This window comes from Rutidosis leptorrhynchoides, chromosome 9 (assembly GCF_046630445.1).
Source record: "Rutidosis leptorrhynchoides isolate AG116_Rl617_1_P2 chromosome 9, CSIRO_AGI_Rlap_v1, whole genome shotgun sequence".
Taxonomy (NCBI): Eukaryota; Viridiplantae; Streptophyta; class Magnoliopsida; order Asterales; family Asteraceae; genus Rutidosis; species Rutidosis leptorrhynchoides.
Window position 1 is genome coordinate 349,040,274 of NC_092341.1, and position 6,239 is coordinate 349,046,512.

Below are 6,239 nucleotides of genomic sequence, written 5' to 3' on the forward strand. Positions count from 1 at the left end.
AGAAAAACTTACACATTAAATACAAATATATTCATGAATATATAAATGTTTACTGTATTACGTAATACAAACTTTGAAACGGCAAAGGCCAACCTCTTAATTGAAGGGGTTTCTAACATACCGTTCGATTATAAGTCATTTGGTAGCCCTAAATGAAATTCAACTAAAGGCTTTCAAGTGGATTTTAAAAAGATTGAAGAAACGAAGACTTGATTGGAACACTTGGTTAATCGACCCTAGAACCTACCTTGGCTTAGTGTAGTTTTAAATAGTGTGTTTAGATATATTGTGTATTTCAATTGATAATTCCGGTTTGCTAACTTTGCAAACCTTCGTGTACTATGTAACTTTTGAGTAATGAATACAACTTGCTTTTAAAAAAAAAAAAAAAAAAATACCGAGTAATATTATTTTTTATTAGAACACTACTCATAAATAAGAAGCAACCAACTTGAAAGCCTCTTTTTATTTCTTTATAAAAGAATCCATTCAATATCAATGACATGTCTAATAAAAATCGATCATACACTAGCAGAGAGCTAGCAGAACTTACCTTTTTTCACTTCTTGGTTAAGATGGAAACAAATCAGAAATCCTCTTTTAATAAATGCTATGTAATGCACATTAATTAACATGTGATATACCGTGATAAATAATTAACTTTTTCGCGTTTATTGGTTCAATGTTCACGATTATTGGCTCCATTTTGGTGAGGTGTTATGCGTGGCTAGATCGTCTATTAGGCTTGGGAATATGGTGCCATGTTCACTTTTATTAAATACAAATGCGCCAAGCATATTCATGATCAAATTGTGGCGGATTTGGAGGTTTCACGAGCCTCAATTCATCATGATTGGGTCTCCGAGATCACTGATGTAACCTGTTTGGAACATATGCTTTTTGACGAATTCGATCGGAGATTGATTGCATGCTCTAATCAATCCGTTGTTTCTGGTTCTGGTGTGAAGTCTCCGATTATAAGGAGTCCCCTTTGTACTCTTGATGGTGGCTCGAATCATGTAGCGAAAAATGATTTGCCCTCTTACGATAATTGTATTGGGACTCAATCAAGGGGCGATGTGTGTTAATGACAATGCTTATGTGGCAAATGTGGATTTACCTTCCCATGATGATTTAGAAGAAGCGTTGGCTGATATTCGGTTCGGTTTCCTTAAGACTTGAGTTCCTTTTGTTAGTGAGAGCAATTCTCATGTTTTTTTTTTTAAACAGCAGTACGAGATCACCTTTGGAAACTTAATCACCCATGCGTTTATCTCCCGCAGTTTTATAACCCGCGCCCAACTGCTGCCGAGTAAGAAACCCGGCCCAATCCGAGGGCATGGGCCGTAAATGAAATGTCTCGTTCATATTGATTATAAACGTTCCATATTAATTGATTTCGTTGCGATGTTTTGACCTCTATATGTGACGTTTTTAAAAGACTGCATTCGTTTTTAAAACAAACCATAACCTTTATTTTATCGACAAGGTTAAAAGGACACCACCTAGATTATCAGAAATGATAATCTAAAAATATCACACTTACACACTACCAATACATATTGGTTTACAATATTAATATGTTACAACAAAGTAAATCTCGAATGCAATTTTAAACAATATTATACAAGCATGCTGACACCAAGTCTTGTCCATATACTAGCATGCAACAGCGGAAGCTCTTAATAATCACCTGAGAATAAACAAGCATTAAACGTCAACAAAAATGTTAGTGAGTTATAGGTTTAACCTATATATTATCAAATTAATATAATAGACTACAAGATTTCATTTATTCAATAATCCTACACTCGCAAGTGTATAAAAATCATTCTATGATGAACACCTGGTAACCGACTTAACATAATGCATATAGAATTTTCCCCGCATACTCGCAAGTATGTCATAAATTGGCAATCGCAATCACCATATAAATCAAAATATTAAAGTATTCCAAATTTCAGAATGGGGTTTGTTAGGCCCATAGATCTATCTTTAGGATTCGCGTCAATTAGGGGTCATTTCCCTAATTCTTAGGCTACCAGACTTGAAGGGGCAATATTCGGTTTAATAATCCAACCATAGAATGTAGTTTTGTGTACTTGTGTCTATTTTGTAAAATATTTAGAAAGCTGCATGTATTCTCATCCCAAAAATATTAGATTTTAAAAGTGGGACTATAACTCACTTTCACAGATTTTTACTTCGTCGAGAAGTAAGACTTGGCCACTGGTCGATTCACGAACCTATAACAAATATGTACATATATATCAAAGTATGTTCAAAATATATTTACAACATCTTTAATACGTTTTACTGTTTTAAGTTTATTAAGTCAGTTGTCCTCGTTAGTAACCTACAACTAGTTGTCCACAGTTAGATGTACAGAAATAAATCGATATATATTATCTTGAATCAATCCACGACCCAGTGTATACACGTCTCAGGCTGGATCACAACTCAAAGTATATATATTTTTGGAATCAACCTTAACCCTGTATAACTAACTCCAACATTACTGCATATAGAGTGTCTATGGTTGTTCCAAATAATATATATACATGGGTCGATATGATATGTCAAAACATTTGCATACGTGTCTATGGTATCTCAAGATTACATAATATATTAGAATACATGTATAATACAATATGAGTTAGCTAGGATATGATTAATATAGATTTGTTACCAATTTTCACGTAGTTACAACAAGCAAAAATATTCAATCTTGTTTTACCCATAATTTCTTCGTTTTAAATCCGTTTTGAGTGATTCAAGTTGCTATGGTTTCATTTTGAACTTAAGTTTATGAATCTAAACAGAAAAAGTATAAGTTTATAGTCGAAAATACAGGTTACAAGTCGTTTTTGTAAAGGTAGGCATTTCAGTCGAAAGAACGACGTCTAGATGACCTTTTTGGAAAACATACTTCCACTTTAAGTTTAACTATGATTTTTGGATATAGTTTCATGTTCATAAGAAAAATCGTTTTCCCAGAAGAATAACTTTTAAATCAAAGTTTATCATAGTTTTTAATTAACTAACCCAAAACAGCCCGCGGTGTTACTACGACGGCGTATATCCAGTTTTACGGTGTTTTTCGTGTTTTCAAGTTTTAAATCATTAAGTTAGCATATCATATAGATATAGAACAGGTGTTTAGTTTATTTTAAAATTCAAGTTAGAAGGATTAACTTTTGTTTGCGAACAAGTTTAGAATTAACTAAACTATGTTCTAGTGATTACATGTTCAAATCTTCGAATAAGATAGTTATACATATATGAATCGAATGATGTTATGAACATCATTACTACCTCAAGTTTAGTAGGTAAACCTACTGAAAATGATGAAAAAATAACTTGAGCTTCAAAGGATCTTTGATGGCTTGGAAGTTCTTGAAATAGAATCATGACACAAAAACAAGTTCAAGTAAGATTATTACTCGAATTAAGATAGTTATAGTTATAGAAATTGAATCAAAGCTTGAATATGAATATTACCTTGATTTAGAAATATAACCTACTATAAATAACAAAGGTTTCTTGATCTTAGATGATTGCTTGGAATGGATTAGGAAACTTGGAAGTAAACTTGTAAACTTGGAAGTGTTCTTGATGTGTTCTTGAGTAATTGTTTTTATGATGATTATAGGTAATAACCAAAGCTTGTATTTGATGATTTTTGCTGAAAAAATAGTAACTTAGACGTTCATGGAAGAGTGTGTGTGTTTTGAGAGAGAATTGAGAAGAAAATTGGAAGTGAAATGGAGTAGGTGGTGAGTGGTGAAGGTGAGTGGGGTTAAAAGGAGTTCTTGTTTTTGTTTCCTTGCTCATAAGTCATGCTAGATGTTAAATGATGGTTCCCACATGGTTAGGTGACTCACATGGGCTGCTAAGAGCTGATCATTGGAGTGTATATAACAACAGTAAATACATTTAGAAGCTGTGTATTGTACAAGTACAAATACGAGTGCATACGCGTAGAATTGTTGATGAAAATGAATGAGGATGTAATCGTAAGCATTTTTGTTAAGTAGAAGTAATTGAATAAGTGTCTTGAAGTCTTTCACAAGTGTATGAATACATATTAAAACACTACATGTATATACATTTTAACTGAGTCATTAAGTCATCGTTAGTCGTTACATGTAAATGTTGTTTTGAATCCTTTAAGTTAACGATCTTGTTAAATGTTGTTAACACATTGTTTATTATATCTAATGAGATGTTAAATTATTACATTATCATTATATAATGATGTATTAATATATCTTAATATGATATATATACAGTTAAATGTCGTTACAACGATAATCGTTACATATATGTCTTATTTCGAAATCCTTAAGTTAGTAGTCTTGTTTTTACATATGTAGTTCATTGTTATTATACTTAATGATATGTTTACTTATCATTTAAAATGTTTATATATAGTGTATCAATATCTTAAAATGATTCATATGTATTTAGTAAGACGTTGTTATAACGATAATCGTTATATATATCGTTTCGATTTTCTTAATTCAATAACTCATTTTTATATATATCACTCATTGTTAACATACCTAATGAGATACTCACTTATCATAATATCATGTTAACTATATATATATATATATATATATATATATATATATATATATATATATATATATATATATATATATATATATATATATATATATATATATATATCATCATATAGTTTTTACAAGTTTTAACGTTCGTGAATCACCGGTCAACTTGGGTGGTCAATTGTCTATATGAAACCTATTTCAATTAATCAAGTCTTAACAAGTTTGATTGCTTAACATGTTGGAAACACTTAATCATATAAATATTAATTTCATTTAATATATATAAACATGGAAAAATTCGGGTCACTACAGTACCTACCCGTTAAATAAATTTCGTCCCGAAATTTTAAGCAGTTGGAGGTGTTGAAGTATCTTCTGGAAATAAGTGCGGGTATTTCTTCTTCATCTGATCTTCTTGTTTCCAGGTGAACTCGGGTCCTCTACGAGCATTCCATCGAACCTTAACAATTGGTATCTTGTTTTGCTTAAGTCTTTTAACCTCACGATCCATTATTTCGACGGGTTCTTCGATGAATTGAAGTTTTTCGTTGATTTGGATTTCGTCTAACGGGATAGTGAGATCTTCTTTAGCAAAACATTTCTTCAAATTCGAGATGTGGAAAGTGTTATGTACAGCCGCGAGTTGTTGAGGTAACTCAAGTCGGTAAGCTACTGGTCCGACACGATCAATAAACTTGAATGGTCCAATATACCTTGGATTTAATTTTCCTCGTTTACCAAATCGAACAACGCCTTTCCAAGGTGCAACTTTAAGCATGACCATCTCTCCAATTTCAAATTCTATATCTTTTCTTTTAATGTCAGCGTAGCTCTTTTGTCGACTTTGGACGGTTTTCAACCGTTGTTGAATTTGGATGATCTTCTCGGTAGTTTCTTGTATTATCTCCGGACCCGTAATCTGTCTATCCCCCACTTCACTCCAACAAATCGGAGACCTGCACTTTCTACCATAAAGTGCTTCAAACGGTGCCATCTTAATGCTTGATGGTAGCTGTTGTTGTAGGAAAATTCTACTAACGGTAGATGTCGATCCCAACTGTTTCCGAAATCAATAACACATGCTCGTAGCATGTATTCAAGCGTTTGTATCGTCCTTTCGCTCTACCCATCAGTTTGTGGATGATAGGCAGTACTCATGTCTAGACGAGTTCCTAATGCTTGCTGTAATGTCTGCCAGAATCTTGGAATAAATCTGCCATCCCTATCAGAAATAATAGAGATTGGTATTCCATGTTTGGAGACGACTTCCTTCAAATACAGTCGTGCTAACTTCTCCATCTTGTCATCTTCTCTTATTGGCAGGAAGTGTGATGATTTGGTGAGAGGATCAACTATTACCTAAATAGTATCAAAACCACTTACAGTCCTTGGCAAGTTAGTGATGAAATCCATGGTAATGTTTTCCCATTTCCATTCCAGGATTTCGGGTTGTTGAAGTAGACCTGATGGTTTCTGATGGTCAGCTTTGACCGTAGAACACGTCAAACATTCTCCTACATATTTAGAAATACTGACTTTAATACCCGGCCACCAAAAATGTTTCTTGAGATCCTTGTACATCTTTCCCGTTCTAGGATGTATTGAGTATCTGGTTTTATGAGCTTCTCTAAGTACTATTTCTCTCATATCTCCAAATTTTGG